This window comes from Epinephelus lanceolatus, chromosome 23 (assembly GCF_041903045.1).
Source record: "Epinephelus lanceolatus isolate andai-2023 chromosome 23, ASM4190304v1, whole genome shotgun sequence".
Classification (NCBI taxonomy): Eukaryota; Metazoa; Chordata; class Actinopteri; order Perciformes; family Serranidae; genus Epinephelus; species Epinephelus lanceolatus.
The window spans coordinates 19,590,029-19,609,387 of record NC_135756.1 but is presented as its reverse complement, the minus strand read 5'-3'; positions in this window follow the sequence as shown (position 1 = coordinate 19,609,387).

Genomic DNA, 19,359 nt, shown 5'->3' with positions numbered 1-19,359 from the left:
AGCCGCAGTTTGTCATAGTTCGTGAGCGTCCCTCTGAATTCATTTTCCACTTCTTTTGTCTTCTTCTCTCCTTCCTTTATGATCTCCTCCTTACCCTTTTAATTTAGATCCCTACATAAACATCTGTCTTTTTTATCTTCTTGTATCTGTTGCTTTCCTCCTTCCCTAGTTCTGTGAAGCAGACATGACCCCTCTGTCCACTCCATATTATTAAAGTGGTTCTTGAAATCACATTAATCTAATGCATGTGGGCTATATGCACCTCATCAGATGGGAGCTGGACTCTTAAGTAAGCATTATGACATTTCCTCGGGACGAATCCAGGATCAACACACATACATGAGAAGCTGATGATCAGCTCCACAATGTCTACGGTTAGTTCTGGATACATCAGTCATCCAGTTGGGTGGTCTTTTTCACCATGAGAAAAAAAACATCTGAAATACCTTTTCTGTCCATGTTTCAGACTTTTTCCTTTGTGGCATACCAGTACAGATCATCTCACTCTGGTGTTGTAACTTCATCAGTCTTTATCTCTCATCACAGTCCAGTCACTAGAGGAAAATGTTATCACTGTTTCTGCAAACCACAAATGCTGTATGTTACACTTGTATGTCTGTTGGATGGTGTGACACCTAGATGGGAAAGATGTCAAGCTGCAGACTACTGCAGAAAAACAGCTGTTTTTTTTTTTGGCGAGACATTAGCGACACTTCCAGCGGACATTGTGCCACCAAAATTGAATGTAAGCATTTCCAGCAGTGATTGCTGCATTTCCAGCAGTGATTGTGCCACAAAACAGCTTTTTTTTAATAAGACATCAGCAACATTTCCAGTGGAAATTGTGCCACCAAAAACCGGCTGTTTTTTAATGAAACAGCAGCATGTCCAGCAGTGTTTCCTGCAGTGACTGAGCCACCAAAACGGCATGTTTTTTTTTACGAGACATTGGTAGCATTTCCAGCATTGATTGTTGCACCAGCTCCCACAATTTTATGGTAAGACATTGGCGGCATTTCCAGTGGCAAGTGTGCCACAAAATAGGCCCGCTTTTTAATAAAACATGGGCAGCATTGCCACCAAAACCAGACGTTTTTTTAGTGAACCATCAGTAGCATTTCCAGCGGCATTTCCAGCAGTGATTATGGCACTATATCCACTTTTTTTTTTTTTGGTGAGACATCAGTGGCATTTCCAGGGGCAACTGTGTCACAAAACAGGCTGTTTTTTAATATGACCTCAGTAGCATTTCCAGCAGAAATTATGCCACCAAATACTTAAAAACTTTTTTTTAGCAAGACATGAGCAGCATTTCCAGAGGTATTTCCAGCCGTGATTGTGCCACAAAACAAGCTGTTTTCTAACAAGGCATCAGTGGCATTTCCAGCGGCAACTGTGCCACAAAGCTGGCTGTCTTTTAATATGATATCAGCTTCCATTTCCATTTCCAGTGGATATTGTGCCACCAAAACAGCTGTTTTTTAGTGAGACATCAGTGGCATTTCCAGCGGCATTTCCAGCAGTGATTGTGTCAACAAAACTGACATCTGCTGCATTTCCAGCAGGGATTGTGGCACTAAATCCATCTATTTTTTAGTGAGACATCTGTGGCATTTCAAGTGGTAATTGTGCCACCAAATAAAGCTGTTTTTTAGCAAGACTTTAGCAGCATTTCCAGTGGTATTTCCAGCAGTGTTTTTAGTGAGACATCAGTGACAGTTCCAGTGGCGATTATGTCACAAAAACGGCTGTTTTTTAACGAGACATCAGTGGCATTTCCAGCTGTGATTGTGTCATGAAACAGCTGTTTTTTAGTGAGACATCAGGGGCATTTCCAGCGGCAACTGTGTTATAAAACAGGCTGTTTTTTAATATGACCTCAGCAGCATTTCCAGCAGAAATTTTGCCACCAAATTCTTAAAAACGTTTTTTAGCAAGACATGAGCAACATTTCCAGAGGTATTTCCAGCCGTGATTGTGCCACCAAAACTGTTTTTTAGTGGGCAACAGCGGCAGTTCTGGCAGCGATTGTGCCACAAAACAAGCTGTTTTCTAACAAGGCATTGGTGGCATTTCCAGCGGCGACTGTGCCACAAAGCTGGCTGTCTTTTAATATGATATCAGCCACATTTCCAGTGGATATTGTGCCACCAAAAACAGCTGTTTTTTAAGTGAGACATCAGTGGCATTTCCAGCAGTGATTGCGTCATCAAAACTGACAGTTTTTTTTTTTTAGCGAGACATCTGCAGCATTTCCAGCAACGATTGTGGCACTAAATCCATCTGTTTCTTAGTGAGACATCTGTGGCATTTCAAGCGGCAACTGTGCCACAAAACAGGCTGTTTTTTTTTTTTATTTGACCTCAGAAGCATTTCCAGCGGTAATTGTGCCACCAAATAGAGCTGTTTAGCAAGACATTAGCGGCATTTCCAACCATATTTCCAGCAGTGTTTGTGCTACCAAAACTGTTTATAGTGAGACATTGGCGGCAGTTTCAGTGGCGACTGTGCCACAAAAACAGCTGTTTTTTAACGAGACATCCGTGGCATTTCCTGTGCGATTGTGATACCAAAACTGGATATTTTAAGTGAAAACATGATCTATTCCTAACATTAACCAAGTGGTTTTGTGCCTAAACATAACCACACATATACTACAGCATTGATGAAATATAAAGAAATATAAAATTTAAACATGTCCGCTACATAATAACATAGAAATGTTACATATCCATGGATTGCAGAAACATACATGCCAAAATTTATTCTGGCGATTGGGTCATTAGGTGCACAGACTGACCTTTGACCCCTGTCTGCTGACCTGCTCCAGGGGTTGTGTGTCTGGGGCGTAACAGTGAGCCAACAAGCACACTGAGAGTGAGATAGTTATCATTTTAAGTGTCTAGAGGAGAGATCGGGTGGTCTGCAGTTTTGTGTGAAGGTAATGGGTGGCAAATGGGAATACTGCATGTCATGAAAACTTCCAAACTACAATTTTTTTCCCACTGAGGTTGCCTGTTTTATAGATATATAGATAGAGTTGAGTGTAAGTGTGAGAGAGAGAGTGTGTGTGTGTGTGTGTGTGTGTGTGTGTGTGTGTGTGTGTGTGTGTGTACGTGCCTTGTGTCCCTGTACCTCAAGGTCTGATAATCCACTTGTCAACTGACCGTAAACTCGAGAGTGTGTGGTCGCCATGACGGCTGCTGCGTGTGTGATGTGTGACATTCCTGCCATACCAGACGATCACGCAGACTAGAGGAGAGAGAGAAAGAGGGAGATTGGGCTGATGTCTCTCCTCCTTTTTTTCTCCCATTACCTAACTTGAAATTCACCAGTGTGATCTCTGCGAGCGCCAGTGTTGCTTGCAACATGAGTGTTAAATTATGCAAATGTGAACAGGAAACACGTGGTATATAGGTGTTGACATCAAACTCCAAAGAGAGAGAAAGAGAGTGAGAGGAAATGAATGAGTTACAGATGGAGACTATGCCCACACTACGCTGGGTACATTTGATAACACAGTTTACATGTAAAAACAACTTTAGCACTGTCAGGTTTTTTTCTCCATTCACACTAAAATGCCTCTTTTTATGGCTGGTGGTCACATCCCCTCCAAGTCTTTATTGTCAACTAACAGGCAACATAAGCCAATAATACATTGCATTTGTGCATTATTATGTAGTTGGCATGTTAAAACATTTCAATAATGCTGTGGTTAACATGTAGTTAGGTTTAGGCACAAACACGATTTGGTTATGGTCAGGGAAACATCATGTTTTGGCTGGAAATACCAGGTTTTGTGGGCACAACCCTGACCGGAAACGCAGCAATGTCTTGGTAAAAACAACCACTTTCTGGGGCACTATCCCCAGTGGAAAAACAGTGACGGGCCGCATAAAAACACCCACACTTGAGCCCCGTTTCCACCAAAGACTTTTGGTATGGTACGTTTGGAACCAAAAGTAACCCTTAAGACACACCCAGGCCACACTGCCTGCATGAGCATAGTGTGTGCTTTATAGAATCAAATTTTTTTGGCCCCTATCTTAACAGATTAGAGCAGCAACACTGCCTGCATGAGCAGCGCTGCTCAGGCATGTTTGATGCAAAACTAAACAATGAAAATTGTTGTTTGATAATCATATTGACATCATATCATCTTTTACTATAGTTTCAATGTCTGTATCTGTTACATATATGAACAAATATAAATATTTATTTTTAAAGCAACACTTACTGTTTCCATTTCAAAATAAAAGCCCTCTGACAAGGTTTCTGTGGACAGAGTCGCTTAATTTGTTAACACAAGGTTTTCTGTTGTAAAATATTTGCAGGACTGTGCTATTGACAAAATCAGTGGCTTACATGCATAGAGTACCTGCTTTTGGTTGTGGAAATACAAGTGCACATGGCATGAGGAAGCTCTACAGCAGCGCCCCAGCAGCAACACTGCCTGTGTAAACACCACACACGTGAGCTGTGGCAATTTAGTGAGTTAGCTGTCACACTCTGCTCACGCAGGCAGCGTGGCCCGGACAAGTACAAGTAGTTATGTAATTTATTGTTTTTATAAAAATACTGATTATAGCTGTTTTGCATGATCTGCTCTGTAACAGTGTTTTGTCAGCCAGTGATTTAAGGTAGCTATTATAGGTGTTGCCATTTTGCAAGATTTTTTAATAAAGCACTGTACATCTTTCTTTTGGTTGCTCCCTAATTTTCAACAAAATTCCTCCGTTCTCATTTCCTAAATCCCTCTGTGCTCCTTAAGGCTTCCAGGATATTCGTTGTTAAGCCTCTCAAGATGGCCAGAAAGCACAAGAGCATCTTAAAACAATTAAGGGCCTTGGCATCATTACAACAAAACTGTGGTGGAAATGAACAAATGAGCATTATACTGTTTATTAGTAAAGGTGTTGCCAGGTAACCAGTTGATGGGGATATTGTGACCGAAGGATCAGAGTAACCACATCAGTCATATCATTTCTGTTTTGTAACTTTAACCAGAGATACAAACACACACATAAATGTACACACACACATAAACACACACACTCAGTGGTCAGATTAATGACATCCTCCAACATAACAGAGACAAATGGTAGTGCATAGTTGTGTGAATGGGAAGATGAATGGTGAGGTTATAAAAGTACACAGAGGGAAGGCACAGCTGACTTTGTGTGTCTTACCCAGCCCTGCTATGAGCCTACTGCCATGCGCATGAATCAGATGGTGTTGTTCTGTTGTACCACTATCATTCTGTATGAGCCTGCAGTGTTTATGGTTCAGTGTTCATTTTTTCAGGTTCATTTATGTCCATAGGAAAGACTCCCTGTGCATCGTGACCTGGCACAATAACAGGTTTTTACTACATGATTATCCTGGCCAGAAGAGTTCACGATAACAATATCGTACAAGCGTAGAAAAAGCACTAAGACTGGCCATGTACTGTTTCAGGGCAAGCAAACTAACTGCAACTTGCTTTCTCTGCTTTGGTGAAATCTGCAGGATAATGGAGGTGAAGGTGGGTGAACAAGTTGGTGGTATTCCCCCTATGTATAGTTACGTTCAGTCTGCACTTCCTGCAGGCTTGGGTGTCCACCAACACCCTGACATTTTTAAGGAATCCGAAAACCTCCCAAACTGGTGAGCTGACTTTTTTCGTGTCAGGGTAGAGCCAGCTTGGACTGGCCTTCAGGCAATTCTGTCAAGTAAGTTCTTGTAAGTCAGAGCTCAAGTAGGAGAGCTCAAGCGGGAAATAAATGAAATCGCAGCAAAGATAATGATCACAACAAACTGTTGGCAGCACCAGAGGAGAAATAAGTCACATCAAGGTGGGGGAGTAGCAATGGGCTGGTCCAAAGGAAAAATGCCAAGGCCGAATTTGTTCTCAGTCCGAACCCTAAGGTAGAGTTCCTTGCTCTGGTCTCTCGTGTCTCCTCTGATATGAGTTTGCGCAGTCGTAGCTACATACTGTGGTAGTAGCTAGCTAATTACTGCCTTGAGCCCTATTCGGACGGGATTAGTTTAACGTGGAGACATGCGGTAAAGTAATTATTACCAGGGATTTTGGTCCCGTTCGAACGTGCCATTTCTGTAATCATTACAGATGCCTGTAAAAATTACGACGACTTTTACCTTCTGCAAACGGTCCGGAGAAAATACCTCGGGGTAATATTAATCCCGTGCGAACGTGAGCCTCTGTAAAAATGTATGTAAATATTTCGTCACGTCCTGTTTACAACCATTTTTCCGCGTTAACAACTAGTTTTCAGTGTTTTTTTTTTTTTTTGATGAAGGAGGCACTTGAAGAAGCTTTGGTGTTGTCGGCAGTCATGATAGTGGACATTCTTCCAATGATCGCATAGCTCTGCGTGGGAGACCAATCAAAAAGGTCAAGAAGAAAGCACTTTTCAGAGCCACAAGACTTCTGGTTGTGTTAGGTAAGCCTAATATAAATCCATATTGCTAATCGTTGTAGTAAATGTAAATACAGGAAGCAATGTAGCACGCATATGCTGACAGGGAGCTGACGCCAGGGCGCAAACTGCTTCCATCTCTGGTAGAATTACGGAGATTTCTTGTCGGAGATTTCTTGTCCCTTGCGAATCGGACATTTATATTACAGACATCCTGTGGTAAACTGACATTAGTCCACATCCCTATGTAAAACTAATCCTGTCCGAATAGTACTCTAGTCTGTGTAAAATAATGGACGTAGCTATCAGGATGTCACCCACTGGTTTGTCGACTCATGTTTTGAAGCCGTGAGTTCAGGATTTCGGCCATTGCTGTGCTTTTTGTGAACCATAAGTGACCATATTTGGGCAAGAGAGTGGAGCTGTGGAGGAGCGAGGGGTGAAAAAAGAAGTTGATACGGTGTTGAAGGTGGTACCAAGTTCATCCCTATGAAAGTTGCTTGGCAGCACATAAAGCCAGACAAGCTTTATTTCTACAGTATGAAAGTACCTGGATCTTCCGCATCGTGGAGCCCATTGAGGAAGTGAGACTTTCGGCAGCTGAGCAACTAACCTCTGCCGACTGAGAGGCCTTTGTTGATGAATTTTGAGCTGTAGTTAGAAAGTAAGACTAAATCAAATGATTCATTATGCAAAGTAAAAGCTTAGTCTGCTGAATCATGCATGGCAGAACAATGTCATGTTTTAAATCAGTATTATTCAACCTTCATGATCCGTCTTAATGTCCTCAGCAGTCTCATCCTCAGTCCTCTGTGCAAACATCTCTTTATTGATTTAAAGTGCTCTCAGGTATCCAGCTCAATTTTACGGCTCTGTCTTATAAAAACCACATCCTCCTCCCATTGGACGGATAACCGCCTCTTAAATCAAAGCAATAAAAAGTCTACTGTCTTGTTTCTTACATTTTCCACTTTTCTTTCTCTCACAACAGTTTTTTTCCTCCCCCTCTCTTGCTTTAAATTATCTTGTTTTTATCCACTTCCCTCCCTGCTATCCCTCCCTCCTTTTCTTAAAATTAATTTTGCACACAAGCTGAAAGTTTCTGGGCAGAAGTTTAGCGTTCACAACCGGCTGAAAGGAAGAAATACTGCCCTCCTAAGTGCTCTGCAATGAGCCTATCCACACTTACTCAGAATGCCAGCAGGAGGCCTGGGCCGATGTGAAAAGCATTTTCACAAGTCTTTCCTGCAAGGCATGACTCTTGAAAAAACACATACATGTTGGTCACCCAACTGTGGTCTTATTCACTTATGTGTTACAGTGGGAAGTGGTTTGGAGCCAGAATCCTGCGGTGGGATGAACCCTCGTGAGACTATGGGAACCTCTATACAGTTTTCCTCCTTTTCTCATAGAAGAGTCAGCACTCTTGCTTGTTCATGTATGACATAATGACTTACACTTCCCACCAGCATCTGTTTAACACTGTGAGCTAAAAGAATCGCTTGATGGACACAAGGCCGAGCTCCGTGTTCACACTGCAAACAACACATCAGTAAGTCAGTGGAAGTCCAATCACTTCCTTCTGATGAGTGACCGGAGAAACTCAGCCAATGTGTGGATGATTAACAAGTTTGTTAGTTGGCAAAAAAAAAAAGAGGAACAAATTGAACTTCTCCTGATGAACACTCATCAACAGCCAATCTCATTTAGAAATCCTTGGTTTGCATTTTGCTGGGATTAGTGTTTCCGGTACATTAGTTTTTTGTGTGGAAGAAATGGTTCATTTAGGCTTTATTTCTCCTATAATTTCCCTGACAATGTTCTCTAAATTGAATTAGAGAGCTTTTCTGTTTGAGTGTTAATTGTCTCTTTCAATGGGTGCATGCCATGGGCCCTATGCATCTTTTGTGGTTTTGGATTTAAGCCGGCCGAGTGGCTAACTTCCTGTTTAGCCCTTCTTTAATGGAGATAAAGTTATTTAATCATGTGACTCTTCTAGACTTTCCAAATGTTATCAGACTTAATGGATCAAATCCTGATAGTGAATCGAATCATTTTGCCGGGGTTGTGACAGTCAAATAACTGTATCTACTAATTTAGAGATGTCCCTTTCCAACCTAGTCTCACTCCGAAGTTGTCAAAATCCGGCACATGGGCAGTGACTTGCAGTGTCAGACACTGACGAAAAAAGACGTCCTTTAACTTTGGCATGATACGTGGCCATTTGCCTTTATAGTTTAACAGCTCTCAGCAACATCAGCTGCAAACATGAACAAGAATGAAGTTAAGGCGATGAAATGGGTCTAACAAAAAACAACTTTCACCCAGGAGATCACGTCCCTTAAGATTCGAAAGCCAAACTCTGAAAGTCTTTCCTAAACCTAACCATGTCCTTTTGTTGCCTAAACCTAACCATGTGTTTTTGTTGCCTAAACCTAACCATGTGCTGTCGTTGCCTAAACCTAACCATGTGCTTTTGTTGCCTAAACCTGACTCATGTGCTGTTGTTGCCTAAACCTAACCATGTGCTGTTGTTGCCAAATCTAACCATGTGCTTTTGTTGCCTAAACCTAACCCATGTGCTTTTGTTGCCTAAACCTAACCCATGTGCTGTTGTTGCCTAAACCTAACCATGTGCTGTTGTTGCCTAAACCTAACCATGTGCTTTTGTTGCCTAAACCTAACCATGTGCTTTCGTTGCCTGAACCTAACCCATGTGCTTTTGTTGCCTAAACCTAACCATGTGTTTTTGTTGCCTAAACCTAGCCCATGTGCTTTTGTTGCCTAAACCTAACCATGTGCTTTTGTTGCCTAAACCTAACCCATGTGCTTTTGTTGCCTAAACCTAACCATGTCCTTTTGTCGGCTAACCCTAACCATGTGCTTTTGTTGCCTAAATCTAACCATGTGTTTTTGTTACCTAAACCTAACCCATGTGCTTTTGTTGCCTAAACCTAACCACACATTTTTGTTGCCTAAACCTAACCATGTGCTTTTGTTGCCTAAACCTATCCATGCGTTTTTGTTGCCTAAACCTAACCATGTGCTTTTGTTGCCTAAACCGAACCACATCTTTTTATTGCCTAAACTTAACCACGCGTTTTTGTTATCTAAACCTAACCCATGTGCTTTTGTTGCCTAAACCTAACCATGTGCTTTTGTTGCCCAAACCTAACCACGCGTTTTTGTTGCCTAAACCTATCCACGCGTTTTTGTTGCCTAAACCTAACCATGTGCTTTTGTTACCTAAACCGAACCACGTGTTTTTGTTGCCTAAACCTAACCACGCATTGTTGTTGCCTAAACCTAACCACGCGTTTTTGTTGCCTAAACCTAACCCATGTGCTTTTGTTGCCTAAACCGAACCACGTGTTTTTGTTGCCTAAACCTAACCACGCGTTTTTGTTGCCTAAACCTAACCCATGTGCTTTTGTTGCCTAAACCTAACCATGTGCTTTTGTTGCCTACACCTAACCCATGTGCTTTTGTTGCCTAAACCTAACCCATGTGCTTTTGTTGCCTAAACCTAACCCATGTGCTGTTGTTGCCTAAACCTAACCATGTGCTTTTGTTGCCTAAACCTAGCCCATGTGCTTTTGTTGCCTAAACCTAACCATGTGCTTTCGTTGCCTGAACCTAACCCATGTGCTTTTGTTGCCTAAACCTAACCCATGTGCTTTTGTTGCCTAAACCTAACCGTGTGCTTTTGTTGCCTAAACCTAGCCCATGTGCTTTTGTTGCCTAAACCTAACCGTATGCTTTTGTTGCCTAAACCTAACCCATGTGCTTTTGTTGCCTAAACCTAACCATGTCCTTTTGTCGGCTAACCCTAACCATGTGCTTTTGTTGCCTAAATCTAACCATGTGTTTTTGTTACCTAAACCTAACCCATGTGCTTTTGTTGCCTAAACCTAACCATGCATTTTTGTTGCCTAAACCTAACCATGTGCTTTTGTTGCCTAAACCTATCCACGCGTTTTTGTTGCCTAAACCTAACCATGTGCTTTTGTTGCCTAAACCTATCCACGCGTTTTTGTTGCCTAAACCTAACCATGTGCTTTTGTTGCCTAAACCGAACCACGTGTTTTTGTTGCCTAAACCTAACCACGCGTTTTTGTTGCCTAAACCTAACCCATGTGCTTTTGTTGCCTAAACCTAATTATGTGCTTTCGTTGCCTAAACCTAACTATGTGCTTTTGTTGCCTAAATACAACCACATGTGTTAGCTCTTGGGGGTGGTGGGGGGTGTCAATTCACATTGTTGTACTGACTTAGTGCATTTATTTTTAAAGAGACTGTATGTAAACATTAAATTTCCCGTTAAAACAGAAGTGTATTTTGGAAGACGACAGTGCATGTAACAGGCGGAACTTCACATGGCGTCCCAGAAAGGCAACAACCAATGCATCCAGGGTACTTTTTACGTTGTATCTGGACATGGAATTTCCATGACCAAACGTTGATATGTGACGAGATCGGAGTGAGAACCTGTTGCTCTTTCACAATGTACGTCTATGGGAAAAAGTCTTTTGGGGCCCAATGGCATCACGTAACAGACATGAAACATATCAAACTCTCAGCAAGAAAACAAATTAATGTATTTCCCAAAAACTCAAACAGCTGCTGGGTGTCATAGTTAGTGATTGTTAGCTTAAAGTGGGTTACAAAGGTCTTAAACTGCACATGTTTTGCACTGTATACACAGTGTAAAGTTAAAGGTTCAGTATTTGTGGAAGGCCAACCCCCTTAGGCATTTCTGAGTCAGTGTGAGTGATTTACTATCTTCTGTGGTGAGGAAAATGCCTGCCAGAGAGATAATATCAGCCCTACCTGCAGAGTTATTAGGGCCCATCCCAGTCCATTAGTCCATTATCTCTCTGTCTCTCATTCTTTCTTTCTCACAGTTTCTCTTGACATTAATCAACATGTTTACCTACAATAGATCATTTGTTTGACTCTTTTCTCTCTTTGTTTCCTTCGTCCTCCACGTATCAAACCAGACATTTCTCACTCCAGCAATTATTCAGACGACTGCTAGGTCAAGCTGGTCCTCCTGCCCACGGCTACATTTCATCTCCTGGGAATGAATGATGAGCTTGTGAATGTTATCGCAGTCCTGCACGAAGGCCATATTTCCCTCTTAGCATCCCACTTCTCGGTTGTCTCAAAATTTTGCATTAGGCATGTCTGACCTTTTTCAAAATTATCTCCGGTGACTCATACAAATTGCTGCTAATGATTCATATTAAGGGAGTTTGTAGCGATTAGTTGCTGTCATGTGAAAACTGCAATGTCTGCAACTTGCTTTTTCATACTTGAACTGAACATTTATTTGGCCATTTGTGGCAAAATTACTTTCTTCAGATACACCGTTCTGACAAGACAGCATAGTTGCACTGACCTGGGTGAGGCTAGCTAGACTGTAATTAACTGGAAGGAGTCATGCTGGACAGCCCCTATCACAAAATCACAGAGATAATGGCTACATTAACAGCATCTCAGAGACAGAGCGAGGAGACATAGTGCTGCATTTGGAATGTGGCACCGACCCAGATAAGGAAACGGCCTGGACAAGCTACAAAGAGAGCTACGGCTACGCACTAATCACATCTTCATCCCCTTTTCTTTCCCACACTACACTTGTCATTTCTCTGTCCCATTTTTCACATCCTACGCTCCTGCAGTCTCTTCTTTCTCTTGCCCTCTCCCTCCACCTTTACCCTTTTTGTTTAACCTCCTTCATGTCTTTCTCCCACTCTCGGCCCAGCTAAAAAGGAGCCAGGAAATGCCCTGTGACCCCCTGACTCATAGTGTAAATCCAACTGTTCACAGTGTTACTGCCCTACATGCTGGTATATGAGTTATGTCCCTGTGTCTGCCCACACACTGCTGGCTGACCCTGCCATGACCATATGCAAAAGGTACAGCAACTAATGGCTGCCTGTACATGCACGCCCACTCACACTGATAACACATTCACAGCTGAATAATAATGTACTCCAGTGTGTGAGATTACTTGTGATAAGACTTTATAGGCCAGGGCATGGTGGCACTCCTACTTCCCTCTTCTCCCGCTCTCACTTTGGTTATTATCTCTTCTTAATCATCTGTCTTTTTCATCCTCCACATGCACCTCTGAGGTCAGTGTTTGGCATGCAGTGCCTGATTGGTCATCTTGGGCTAATTGTGTGTGTACATGTAGAAGTACATGAACTTGCGTGTCTGTGCCCACAGCTGGAGTCTGCACATTGTGTTGGGGGAAAACATTAGTAAATCCTGGCTAAGCAGACCACATCCTCTTCACCCTAAAGCCCTGCAGGTAATGAGACGAGGAGGGTGTTACCTCTTAAAGGGGCAGCAGGAGATGACATGGGCAAGTGAGAATCATTGCCAAACATCCCTTTCTGTTATGTAAAGATGTTTTTTTTTGTCCATACAGGAGGAATTATTTTCCAATTTTATTGCAGCGCATTAACGTGTGGCTGTCTTCCAGTTCATTAACCTGTGTATTAACCTGTGGAAAAGTTTTACTGTTAGCTTCATGAGAATCCCCCCAGCTGACAGTTTGTAATGAGAAACAGAGTTATGTGAATTATTTTAAATGGAGCATCATGACCGGTGTCATCAAATTACCTTCAGCTGCACATCCTCACCTCTGTACTAACGTGTGCTCAGCTACAGAAACAAGATGCTAAATGAAAGGCATTGCATTCAAGCATGCAAACAGACAAACAAAGCGTTGCCACCAATGACAACACTAATGTGAATCTGAGTACGCGACTGGGCAGCCACCACCTGCGATGTGCGTGTGAGCACATGATTAGAAAGGCACTGAGCATCCGGTTAGCGTCATGTGAAAGTGAGTGATAGTTTACAGCTTTCACAGTTTACAGCTGATTGGCTTGATCGGCAGTCTGCAGCACCATGGGAAAATAGAGCTTAGAAAAACATAATTGGTGTGCTTTCTTTGCCATGAAACTCAGATGAGATGATCAATATCAGTTTCATCTTTCAGTGTACCAAAACTCCAGCACACATTGAAGCAATTAAATTTACAAAAGCTCTATTTCTGAGACAGAAACTTCTCTTTGGTGTACTGCATTGTGCACCAGCTAGTTTGGTGGGAGCTAGCTAATGGCGCTAATAACACTGTCTCAACCCAGTGGCATCGCTCTGGAAACATTGTGCTCACCCTCTTATCTCCCCACAGGTAGCTGCAGCAAGTCAGTGGCTCAAGTTTGAGCCACAAACCCCCTTTAGCATTGTTACCTACATTTCACTGTTAGCTCTGTTAGCAGTGTCAGCACGGCTAGTGGTGCCAATGTAGTTAAGGGTTTTTGCAGCTCTAAATGAAGCCACTGAAGCGGATTTATACTTATGGATCAGCTCTCTGCAGAGCCTGTGCTGTAGCCTACACACATGGCCGACACTGTTGTGGGCATTTATACTTGTGCAGTAGTGTGTCTGTGTCACTCTGCAGTTACACCTCCAAAACACTAGTTGGCAGTGGGGTTCTGTGAAGTGCTGATTCAAAACACACCCAAAACACACATTAAACACACATTAAACATGGCTTAATAGCTACAGTTTCAAACACAAGTACACAAATCAGCTTCACTATAAGTCGCAGCATTCACAGACAAAGCACTTGTCTTTATCTGGACACATTTTCCCCACAAATGCAACATGCTAACGTTATTAGCACAAGCCTATGGCATTTTACTTTGTATACATTAGCCTAGCGGCTAGTGGACTTTTCCTCTACTCATATGAAGTCAGGGGCAACAGCAACATTTAACAAATGTAACGTTACAAAATTCGGCTCCATTACAACTCACAGGGTTCACTGACAACAACTGACTTATACTAAACATGTCTTCCAAACAAATAAATATGCTAGCATTATTAGCACAAGCCTATGGCATTTTACATTGTATAAATTAGCCTTTATTGTTTATTTATCTGTTTATTGTTTCTTATCTGTGAAATGTAATAATTGCTTCTTATCTGTGAAATAAAAGTAAATAAAAGCTTTGTTTCCACTTAGGAAACTGGTTTCAGCTTATTCTACGTCAATGCAGACTCTGTGCCATATGGCATTGATTCGATGCAGAAGTATAAATCCTGCTTTACTTGCTAGGGCGACGTGGGGCCACCAGGAAGCTGCTAACAGTGGTAACTGGGACTGAGTAGCGCCACTAGCTAGCTCCCACTTGACCCGTTGGTGGGAAGTACAAAGCAGTCAGGAGTAGCGGTGGAGACAGGAGGGTACAGTGAGCACCATGTTTCTGCATTTTAATGCAGCATGCTGGTTGTCTGTCAGCAAAGCTAACAGAAAATAAAATAAAAGGCGAGACATTTCCATCCCGGCCGCTTCACACGCGACTGCACACAGCACATTTAAATTTCACCTCTAAATACCTCTAAATGCTACCTCTAAATGGATAACACTTTGAAATGTAAAAAGTGAAGTTCTCTTGATCACGTCATTTTCCATTTTTTCTTAAAAACTACCATGTTAGTTACCAGTTAATGGGTGTCGGACTTTTGAAAGCAAAATTAACATAAACTGACATCCATAGTCAGCTTGCTATCATGCTCATAATGACAAAATCATGCTGATTAGTAGCAGGACAATTTCTACCATGTTGAGCATCTTAGTTTAGCATAATGGGAATGTCATTAGTTTTGCAAGTATTAAGTCATAAACTTAAGTATTAAACATATTAAAATTTCAATGATGATGGCATTACATGTAATGTCAAGGGAGTTGTTAAACAGAGTTGTTAACGGTCATCCTAAGTTGGACAAGAATGGCCGTACCAAAGTCAATGGCAATCCATCAAGTAGATGTTGAGATATTATAATGAAAAGTTAAGAGATCAGCAAAATAATTAGGGTTCATCCTCTGGGGACCATTGTCTGTCAAAATGTCATTGCAATGTATCCAATGGCTGTCAAGATGTTTTATCAAAAACCAAAAATGTCAACCTCTTGGTGCCTCAAGAGGAATCGCAGGACATCACCAGAGTCAATAGGATTCATCATCTTGGCGCCATGAATGTCTGTACAAGTTTCAAGACATCCAATCCATTAGTTGTTGCGATAGTTCAGTCTGGACCAATTTGGGTGAACAACCAACTGACAATGTTGTCCACATTCTCAGCAAATCATGCTAAGTCATCCTGAGACAACATAGATGCATTGAAAAGTTAGACAAATGTTCATTGTCCCAGAACTCTGAAAACAAAAGCATCCTTTTCCAGCATGTGTGTTGCAAACATTGGTACATACGTCATTCAGATATTGTATGGTATAATGCTATTTTGTTTCAGACTGGGGGATGTTGTGACCACATCCTCTCCTCTGTAAAGGCTTGTGTTTAATCCGCTTGGTTTGATTTCACTCCTCATTGCTGTTTGTCTTAACTTAGTGGTACAACACTCTGTCCACATCCTGTCTTTGAGGATGTGGGGGGATATAACATGAATATGCTGTTCAGCTCACATGCATGTACGTTGCAGTCACACACTGTCCATCTTAACAGTTTTGGTTGAGTGCCAGTGAACTGTCAAACGCTTAGCTTCAAACACATCCTCAACATGCAACGCCTGCTCCGGTGCCAAGTTTGTCCTATGGAAAAACACACTGATTATTGTTGTTTATAGCACAGCATGATGCAGGTATCCCATCGTGACTGACATTCTGCATAAGTATACTACATGTGGCATCGGAAAATTATTCAACCCAACTGTATTTAATTAAAAGAAGTGCAACTTTGCAACTGCTGGCAAACACTTCTTGCAGAGAAAACAGGACTGTAAGTCTGAACGCTGGAGTGAAAAACTTGCTTGGGATGAGTATTTTTTTGTGGTGGAAGAGATGCCAACTGAGGACAAGGCAGCGGGGAGGAGAGCAGCGCAGAGGAGAGCTGGCTGTTAGCAGACATAATGGGAACCAGGCCTGGTGGTAGAGAGGTAATTAAACTGCAGAGCACAATGGCGTCACCACTCGTAAACTCTTCAAGAGAAGTTTTTTACCTTCTAGCTCTTCCTTCTTTTCTTACTGACTCCCGTGTGTGCAAGATTTATAAAAAGTGATTGCGGTGAGTTTGGTGGCAGCATTCAGCTTCATATCAAGTGCAACACCCACTAAGTCCCTGGCTAGAGACTAATTTTTGGAGGCATACATAACTTAAACCTTTACGCTCTGTTCATGATAAACAATCAGTGTTTTTGCTGAAGAATAATTAAGATTGTTCTGCCAACAAACTTCCTGGCTAAAAAAGGACTTACAACACACTTTGGTCTTTGGTGAATGTTACTGATTTTCCAATTCACCCGCAGCCAGACAAACTTAAGGATGCTGTTTTCTGTGTCTCTGCCTCCAATTTGCTTGTGGAAGCAGTCTGTTCAAGGCTGGGATTGGCCAAGTTGAGCCCAATTATTGAATGTCGAGTAAAGTTATGTAGCAATGCAAATGGCAGCAGAAGAAGACAGCTTTTGCGGGAGTGCTAGGCCTCGATCAAACTGAAGCCCTTTTTGAATAGGAATTGTGTAAATTTGCAGGAAAGCCCAATCAGTATTCTTTCAGCATTGGCAGTATAAAAACAAAATCAGGGACTGCAGTGAAATGCTGCCAGCCTACTTTTGTTCATACAGAATGCGCCTTTTTCGGGGCAATGGGGGGCATGAGCAAGTAACAAAACGTGTAGCTCAGCGTGTGATGTAAACAGTGACGTGGGAGGGAAGTCGCGGCTTGTTAGTCCTTCGGCAATTCTCTCATAAGTCGGCCTGTCCTTCACTGTTCCCGTCATCTGACGGTTAATGGCCTCTTCGTTTGCGAGGACAAGGAGGGCGTGCAATTCCTTGTCTCCCCAGTTGCTCATCTTTACAGTGTCTGTCAGGTTTGCGTTTCCCTCTTGCTACTAGCTGCTTGCTAATTCCTGCTATCAGCTGTTTCCTGTTAGTCCACTGCAGCATCATCAACAGCTCCTCCCACAAGTCATCCCATGGCAGAGGGGCGCCTCGTCCTGTTTAAACCAAAAAGGTTCTGCCAATATGACTACCCTACGAGGCGGAAAATTGGGCGCCTCGGATCAACTCGCCAATCTGGCTCTGTGTGTCTAAACGCTTGCAGCTTGCTGGCAAAACGGCCCAACGTTTGCCGAAAATCGGGCAGTGTAAAAGGGGCTAGAGTGTGTTTTAGCAGCCTGGGACAGCTTTTTAAAGTTGTTTTCAGTGAGTGTGAAGCATTTTACTCGCTGCTTTTCTGCTGAGCACTTCGGAAAAAGAGCCTGAAGTCATTGTTGTTTTTGCCCATTGTCCAATCAGATGAACTGATAGATGGGGCCTTCTGTGGTGGCAATAACAAGCAGTAGCATATATGGTTTGTGTTAAGCGAACGTTTGTTAACTTTGAATGTTACCAAATTGTAGCCTCAATTGCTTTCTAATGTTTTGCCAAAAGTAATTACAGAAAACCCACAGGTGAGAAAAGAAGCCATTTAGCCTTAGCTACACTTAACGGCTATCGCCCTGACATTCACACAGAGGTACATATCTAAATTTTGGGGAGATACATACAAAACAATCTAGACTGATAAACTGATCCATTTAACATTGAAATAACTGACTTGATAAATGTGTTATTTGTATCATAGGTAGGACCAAGGTAGGTATATTGCTGCCTCTCTGTGGAAATGGTGTTTGAATCCACAGACATCCACTAATTGTGCTCAGCTCACTACTCAACATATCTTCAAACTACTTGCAGAGAAATGAAACAGCATCCACTTTGCTTTATTTCCAACCAAACCACACTTTCCTTTAAGCTTTTTTTTTTTTTAAACGAGGAACATGTCATTTTGGGTTAAACTGTATCACTTGCACTTTTCTCCCACTCACTCCACTGGTACCGCTAAGTGATGACACACCTTCGCACCTCCAGGCTGTGTGTGTGTGTGTGTGTGCGTGTAAGTCACCCTGAAGAGGGTGTCAGGGTTCAGGGGGGGCATCAGAGGGGTGCAGGTCATGACCCGCCATGTCACACTCTAATTGTGATTGTCATGTTGATGGAGAGGAAAGAGACTAGAAAATTAGCAAGCTTACATAAATTTTAATGATAGGTACTGGGGCTGTGGAAATGTGTGTCTGAAAGTTTGTGTGGGAGTGTGTGTTTATGTGTGTGTGTGTGTGAGTGACAGAGGGAGACAGAGAGAGAGTTTGTGTGTGTGTAGGCGAGGAAGAGAGTGAGTTATTTTGTCCCGGGGCAAACGGAAACCATTGTTTAAGCCGCAGCTCTTGTCTCATAAGTGTTTGCTGTTGTGGGAATGCTGCGGTTTTGGAGTCGCAGAACAAGAACGTAGTGTTGCACTAACAGAAACAAAGTGAGGAGGAGGAGAGGGGGAGCAGATGGAGGGAGGAAGAGAGGGAGCGGGAGAGCTGCAGAGACAATATAAGAAAAAGACATAATGAGGCACAGGAAGACGAAGAACCAGAAAGAATTTGTATGCAAACCAGAGTCGGAAATAAACTATATGAGGGAGAAATATAGACAAGGAGAAAAAAAGCAGAGAGAAAGAAAAATCAGAGGAAAAGAAAGAGGTGATTCCTCCCATGCCTGTCATCTTTTTTCTGTGATCTCTTTTCTTTCTCAACCTCGGGCTGTGCATATCCCCAGGCCGGCCCGCCGTTGGAATTTACAGTCCGGTCGGCCTGCCTGCTAATAAAACACATGTGGACTTGTAGAGGAATGGGGAGGGCCGGGGTCCTGAGAACAGCCTCTCTCTGTGTTACTTAAAGCACACACATACACACACAGGAACAAACCCATTCATATAGTCTGTATATACCTACTAATGCAAATGCAAACACATCCCCATACTTGTAAACATGCTTCATTTAGCACTGTTAGTGATTCAGCTTCTACAATACCGTTTC